Source organism: Micromys minutus, assembly GCF_963924665.1.
Source record: "Micromys minutus genome assembly, chromosome: 1".
Taxonomy (NCBI): Eukaryota; Metazoa; Chordata; class Mammalia; order Rodentia; family Muridae; genus Micromys; species Micromys minutus.
Window position 1 is genome coordinate 31,946,063 of NC_137969.1, and position 8,536 is coordinate 31,954,598.

The following is an 8,536-nucleotide window of genomic DNA, read 5'->3' on the forward strand; positions in this document are numbered from 1 at the left end:
GCTGCTATCAACCTTCATGCAAAGGTCTTGCTTGTGTCTGCTTTAAGGGTTTGGAGTGAAGACCTAGCTTGGTTTTGGGGTGAATGAAGGCCATCCATTTTCTACCAAGTTGCTTTTATCTTCATAAACATTTCACTATAATTACTGGTTGATTTTGTTTCCTATTTTTGCTTGACAATTATATAATGGATATAGTCATTTCCACCCTTCATTCCCTTCCCCAATCCCCTCCATTTCTTGAAGGCATCCTATTCAATGATTTTTCCTCCCATTTTCATGTGTGATCCATAGTGTTTAACCAGAGATACTTGTCTAATTGTGAGTCGGATGTTATGGAAGAAGGGCAATTCATTTGTGGATACATTGCAGAACAAAGTATTATAAACCAGAGATAATTGCTAATAGTCCTTCTGAGAGGAGCTAAACCCCACTGACTCCTATCTCATCCATGAAGCAACATTAATAGGTCCAATTCGTGCAGGACTTGTTCAGATGACAATGAGTTCATGAGTTCAGGGCTATGTAAAGTCCAGGGAATCTTTGGGGTACATTTTCCCATCCTTTTATCTCACATCTCTCTACCTTCTCTCCTTCATGTTCTCTGATCCCTTCTTCTCCTAGTTGGAAACAAACATGCCACTATCACTTATGATCAGCATATTGGTCAGTTGCATGTTTCTATATTAACTACTGTCACTGCAGTAAGAAACTTATCTGAAGAAAGTGTAAACATGACTTTTGGGTATAAACATGAATGCTTAGAAGGCAATTTGACAACATGATTGTTACAAAAACAGTAATGGGGTTCTCCCTAGGGAATATGACCTCTCTAGTCAAGAGTTCTGAAGCACACTTAGAGACACAAACAAGAGTTTCCTCCTGTAGAGTGGGCTTCAACTTCAAATGGGAAGCAGTTGGTTACCCCGCAGTAATATGCCATTATTGCATTTGAGGGCACATCTCATTTATTGTAGAGTTAACAGATTTTTTAATATTACTTTTTTTCCTAAGCAGAGAGTAGAGTTAAGTCTAAAATGTTTAATTTTGTTTTTGAGATAAAGTCTCACTTTGTATTTTTATGTGTTTTGGAACGCACTTTGTAGACTAGCCTAACCTTAAACTCACAAAGATTGATCTGATTCTCTCTTTCAAGTGTAAGAGATAAAGTGGATATATCACCACATCCAGCTTGAGTAAGACTTGTGATGAATTTTATCCCCTAATACCCTACAAAATGCCATTGGGCTTATGAAGTTTTCTAGAAAAAGTTTCTAGAAAAGCTCCAGCTTGATTTGTGTATGTCTTTGACCAAATTTTGTGGTACTTTTGAAAATATCATCCTTCCATCAACTTCTTCATCCAAAGTTTATGATAGCAAAAAAAAAAAAAAAAAAAAAAAAAAAAAAAAAAAAAAAATACCCAGTACAGATTTCTTGAGGCAGAGAAATTTTGGGTCTGTTCTGGCTAATAATTCACAGAAATGTGTCCATCATTTGATACTAAGATTTTTGTTTAATAACAAATAACTACTTAGCATACCACTATTCCTCTTGGAGGGTACCTTCATTCAATTTTAAAAAGATTTTAAAAATGTATTTTTAGTTGCAATAGAATTACACTGCTTTTTCCACTTTTAGCTCTTTCTAGCTACTCTCCCCCAAATCTTTCTCATGATCACCTCCAAGTTGATAAACTTTTTTCTTCTTTTAATTTATTTTTATTGGTTATTTTATTTATTTACATTTCAAATGTTATCCTCTTTCCATGTTTCTTCTACAGAAACCTCATATCCCATCCACCTCTCCCCTTACTCTATGAGGGTGCTTACCCACCCACCCAATTCCACCTCACCATCCTAGCATTACCCATGCTGAGGCATTGAGCCGCCACAGGACCAAGGACCTCTCCTCCCACTGATGCCCCACAAGGCCATCCTTGGCTACATATGCAGTTGGAGCCATGAGTCCTTCCATGTGTACTCTTTGGTTGGTGGTTTAGTCTCTGGAAACTCTGGATATCTGGTTGGTTGATATTGTTGTTCTTCCCATGGGGTTGCAAACTCCTTTTTATGATTATTGTTGTTACATAGGTTCATATCCCATATATTTTTGATATATTCTGTCCTCATTTTCATTCAAGTTTAGGAGTTTGATTTTCTTAATGATATAGTCACAATTTAATAGTGTGTTGTTTAATCTCCATGTGTTTGCATATTTTTAGAATTTCTCTTGCTGTTGGCTTGTGGTTTTATTCAATTATGACCAGAAAAAAATTACAAGGAATTGTCTCAACTTTTGTTAAGTTTGGTGAGAATTTCTTCATGTCTGATCATAAAATACATCAATATGTGATTTATTTTAGAGAAAGGTCCATGGGCTGCTAGAAGAATGTATTTTCTTATCTATTTGGTAAAATATCCTGAGGATCTCTATAAGTTCTACTTGATATATGGTAACATTTTATTTCTGAATTTCTCTGTATTTTGTCTGTTTCATATGTCTAATGATGGGATTGGGGTGCTGAAATCACTGTGTTGGATTAGTTGGAGGCAGTAAACCTAGTAGTATTTGTTTTTTGAAATTTGGTAACATTGTAGTTGATGCACTGTATATGCATGGGCAGCTCTTTTTTTTAGATCTAGACAATTTTATTCTACAATTTGATTGAAACTTCAGAGAGTATGTCTGCTTAGTTATTCCCTTAATAACAAACATTCCTTATAATACCATGCTGCTATAAAAGTGAAACAGATAGATCATCAAGTGGGAACAGTTGTTTGGGCAGAAATACTACTGTAGGGTTGGATTGTGGAATCTTTCCCATTTAGGACACTTTAGAAGTTTGTGGGCTTGACACATGTCCACTGTGAAGTCCTTCAGTTGTGGTAAGCTGGGAGGATGGTGCTGACAGAACTCCCAGGAAGTCCTTCAGAGTTCTGTCCAGAAGCTAGCACTGACAAGTAGGCCTATGTGGGCTGAGTGACAGTGAGGAAGTTCAACAGTCACCGAAGGCAAGACCACACATAACACAGAGGCCAGAGAACCCAGATCTCTCAAGAGAATGACAGTATGATCTTTGAGACTATTTTCAAAGCTCTGATTTTTATATCCTTTCATTGGATGGTAACTTTGTGCTATCTGAGTTCTAAGCTTGAGGCTGATTCACTACAGCATCAACACCAAGTTGGGATTAGTTTGCTGGAATATCAAGACCTGTCTTGAGCTCTACTCAGGCCTGAGCTGCAAGGTGACCAGCCTGGGGCTTGCTTTTAAGGCCTAGGTCTTATCAGAGACGACATCATATTATTTGCTTTCAAGTCACATAAACAAAGGCTTCTTGAATTACAGGAAGTACCTTTAGCTATGTTCCTAACAAACAAAGCTATGTTCTTATTCTTTAAGCATAAAATTATTCATCTTCTTGCCTCCCTGAAATTTAATGAATTTTCCTTTTTTCTTGGTGTTTGCCAAATATTACACATTCCTTTTATAGGACTTTTAGAAATTATCATTGACCTTTACTAAGTTATGTTTTTCCTCTCTTTTATTCCAAAGGTTTAAATTATATTCTCCCAGTGATTTGTCCTAATTGTATGGCCTTCCTCTGAACTTTTGATTCCACCTGCTGTGATTTTTGTCATTTCTATCATTATTTCAATGAAGTTTTCTTCAGTATTAGTTTATGGTAGTATATCCAAATTTCTTTTTAATCTTATGTATCTGCAATGTCGAAATGCATCATATATGCTTTGAGTTGTTAGAATATACTGGTAATTTTGCTTTGGGATTTGTGTCTGAAATTTCCTATAGGTCCTTTTCAGTAAGGTCATTCATTACTATAGAGTTGGTCATTCCTGAAGGAGACAAGTGTTTTTCACTCTTCTGATATTTATGTGTTGGAACTTGCTCTCTGGTTAAGATTTTTGTTGATTTTCAGTTCTTATTGTCTCTACTTTTAGATTGTTTTTTACATACTTCAAAAGAGACCAGCTTGTAGTCTGCTTAATGTGGCATGCTTTTCTTCTTTAGACTGTGGTTTGTGGCAAGGAGCTGTATGCTCAGAACTTTGCTTAATGTTGAGAACTGTCTGTAGCTATGGTCAGTGTAATATTAAACTCACCAAGAAAATGGAGTGTCAGCTGACTACCGCAAGTCACTCTTTAAAAACCCATTTTATGGGGAGCCAAGGGATAGTATATAGTACTTACTGTGCGTTATTGTAGGTGTAGGTGGATGAATAAGCAAAGAAATCCCATTGTGTTGTGTGGCTGTAGGAGAAGTAGAGGATAGAAGCAGGAAAGCAAGGGATACAATGGGAGAGTGCTGGTGAAAGGTAGACGGAGGAAAAGATATGCTCCTAAAGAATGTAGAAAATTTTCCTTTCTAAGGCAGTTGAGTCACAGACACAGTGTAAACCAAGGCAGCCTGTGTTCCTGGAAGTGAAAATTGAAGAGCAATAGGATATAGAGAAAAATATAAATGAATTAATATAAAGTGAGTTTTAAATCATGAGACATAGAGGTGACTTCCTACTGTGTGTGTGTGTGTGTGTGTGTGTGTGTGTGTGTAAGAACTATGGAGAGGAATAAAATCATGGTGGAGAGTGAGTTTGATGATAGAGTCTCTGCTGACTTCCAGGCATAGTAGGGTAACCTAGGATAGGGGCTGAAGCACAGACAGGTTCGCTAACTTAAAACGGGAGTATAAGCTGGAATCAGAACTTGGCTGGATACTTTATCCTCAAAGAGAAAACAAGAGTTGGAGCTTGATTTCTAGTGGGCACTCTAATCTCCAAAGGTGAGCTGGCACTAAGGCCAGAGAGCCTAGGTGGGTGGGAACTGTAATCTCAGAAAGCAAGCTAGATCAAAGATGGGAGCAGAACATTGGTGGGCACTCTAACCTCAAAGGTTGAACTGAAACTGCCAATTTCATTTCTTTTAACACTTTCAAAACACTCATCTATTGTCTTCTAACTTATGTGGTGTCTGCCAAAAATATACAGAAATGCTTAGATTTACTTTCCTGTCTGTTGTTGGTTATAAATTTTGACACATTTGAGAACTATGAGGTGAAGCTCAGAATCTTTTGTAAAGGGCTCAGCAGAAAACACAGATTTGTGTTCCATAAGGGCTGTGATGCTATTGTTCAGTTCTGTTGTGACAGAGGAAATGAATCTATAATCTTTGTCAGTGAACATGACAGCCGTGTTTACTACAACTTGGTTTACACCAACAAGTGGATTTACACAAGCTTGTTTCTGATCTTCTCCTCTGAGATTGAGAAAAGATGACACAGGTTTATCTACTCTGCTACTCTTCACTGAATAGATCATAGAATTGGGAAAATACTGTTTGACAATAACACAAGTATAATGTTTCTATCCTTAGAGTCAGAGTGGGGGGAGGGAGAGGAAGGGAGAGGGAGAGAGGAAGAGGGAAGGGGGGAGATGTAGAGGTAGAAAACTAATTGAAGAGATCGCCACATTTGACAAAAAAAACATAAAACTTAGACATTGAAGAATCTGAGCAAATTCCAAGGGACTAAACCTAAATAAGTACACACAAAATGCACATTGTTACTGGAATTATGAAAACAAAAAGCCACTTATCTTGAGAATTATTAAGTCAGCTACATATTACCCAAAACACAGCTGGCTTCCATATTGTAGGAAATACGGAAGCCAAAGGAGATGGCACCATAATCTACATCAATGGACACCACAACCATGAGTCAAACTCTTGGACTCTATGCTTGAAAAAAGTAACAGCAGAAATAAAAACAAAATAAGGAAATTCTAAGATGAAAAGGAACAAAAACAAAGTAAGAACAGCTGAATGGAATTCTTTAAATTGGTAGGAAAGGCAACCAAAGACCTAATATTTAAACAGTGAGACAATTCCCTAGGCAAAATAGACACAAATAGAAAAGAAATACATTTGGTTAAAATTCAAGTCGATTTGACCAATTTCCTACAGTGGATTTTTCATGATTGCTAAATGTATTATAACTTTAACTAATGTGGGGCTTGTGGATGAAGAAATACATTTACAGTCATCCCTGCACCAAGTGTGTGCAACACCTAGGAGCAATGTGGCTGGGAAAAGATATGCACAGGGAGTAAAACTTCAACAAAGATGAGAAGCTCTGTAAATGAACACTTCTGAAAGGCTGCACTCTATAAACTGTTATCAAGGGCAGGATGATAGATGTTGGCCAGCACCTAGATGTCAAGTAATAATCCATGCAATAAAAGATTGTATTGGATTTTAGCATACACTATAAACATCTACCATCAAAATAGCAGATGGCTAAGAATCTGAGAAAAAGTGCTTATGCTATAGGATAAAAATCCTTATGGTCAATTTACAGTTTATAGTCCATTTAGAGCTGACCAGAGAATTACGGACAGGTGGAGCCACTGGTCCCTTATCTTCAAAATCTGGAAGTGAGGCCTGCTTGTAGGCACTTGCAGTTCCTCCCAGGTTTGAATAGTTTCAGGTAGTCTGCTATATGACTTGGCCCATATCAGAAGAGGACGACTCTGAAGGCCCAGAATGTATATCTGATAATAGTTTGTCTATTGTACCAACAAGATCAGAGATTTGGGAATAGGGTGATACCAGTGTGTCTTTCATCTCAAATTATACAGAGTCATATATGAATTCATACTAAGGTCTTTAATTTTAACCTGTTACTGTGAGGGTCATTTTAACCCCCTACCCTCACTTGTCTGTAAATTCTCCTCTAACAATGAAAACCCTGTTTTCTACCATCTGCAAAACTAATTGTTCCATAGAGCCATGTATGGAGTGATTACAGAGTTGTTATATATTTTTTTAATCTACCCGTTCTCCTCAGTCTGAGTCATATGAAGGTTTTCATGACTGTCCTCCACTTCTGTGTAAATTCCCATGGTCAGGTTTTATAGCTGATGGGTGCCTTTTGCTGTGGGACCATTGTAGGAGTTGGAGCTCCCTGCATGTGTGAAGAATAAATGAGTAAAATTTGAGAGTAGCATTCACATGGTGAATGATGGGTGTGAGCATCTGGAAGGGTTTGGAGTGAACAAGATGTTCCAGAATCATTATAGGAAAATATCTACGTGTGTTCTATCTAGAGGCTATGCCATTTACACAGGGCTGAGAGATGACAAGGCTTTAGCCCATTAATTATCCCTAATTAGTACTGCTAGTTAACAAAAAGTCACAATTTTTCCCAGGCTCTTTGGATAGAGGAGTCTTCAAGATGGAGAAATGAAGCTATTCTAAGGGTAAGGATAAATCTATTCTTTAAAATTATAGCTGTTGGGATAAAGAAGGTTGCTCAGCACCTTGCCACTGAGGCCTGATGACCTGGGTGCAATCTCGGAGCTCATGTAAAATGTTGGGTGGGGTAGCACAAGCATGTCATCACAGGCCTGAGAAGACAGCCAATCTAGCTGAATCAGTGAGTCCAAGGTTCAGTGAGAGATTCTGTCACAAAAAAAATTTTTTTAAGAGCAATTGAGGAAGGCACTTGATACCAGAGGCCGGTTTCTATGCATATTCACAAAAATGCCTATGTGTATCCCCATGCAAACAATGCATACACACATAGACATGTACACATGTACACACAAGTTGTGGGACCTTTCACACATCAAATTTTAAATGTTTTTGTAAGTTATAAATGATATTTTTCTTATTCTTTTTCTATAGTCCTCAAATGGTGTATTATTTTCATAATGTAAGGGAAATGCTTACTTAGATAATTTTTATCTCAGTTGTTTCAGTCTACTGCTCAGTCTTAGGATTCACTGCTGTGATCAGACACCATGACCAAGGCAACTCTTATAAGGACAACATTTAATTGGGGCTAGCTTATAGGTTCAGAGATTCAGTCCATTATTATCAAGATGGGAGCATGGTAGCATCCAGGCAGACATGGTGCAGGAGGAGCTAAGAGTTCTCCATCTTCATCTGAAGGCTTCTAGAAGAAGATTGGTTCCCAAGTGGTTGGGGGAGGATTTCGTTGCCCACCTACACAGTGACATCCTTCCTCTAGCAAGGCCACCTCCTAATAGTGCTACTCTCTGAGTCAAGCATATTCAAACCACCACATACCCTGGGGCATTCTTTAACATCTGCCAAAAGGTAATAAAAACAGCAGAAATAGCAACCAGAAAAAAATGTGCTTAAATATTATTTCTAGTTCCATGTTCTACAATGAGAGAAACTATGTTTCTGCTGTCAACTGTAAGATCATATGGAAAGAGGCAAAATTTCATCTACAGGCACAGGAAAAGATGTTTCTTTGATTATTCTACAAAATGATGTAATGGAAGAGCCCAATAATCTATTGACACGGAATTGTCATGTAGCAGACACTGAATGTTCAGAGTCTGATGTGTTCTGGTGCCACTGATTTTATGATTGATATCATAGAACCCTTTGGTCTCAGAGCAGCAGCGATTCGCTAATCTCAGATGCTGTTGTTACCATGACTATGAATGACATGTGGTACAGGAGGCCTGGCATTTTAGGGTATAAGAAATAAAA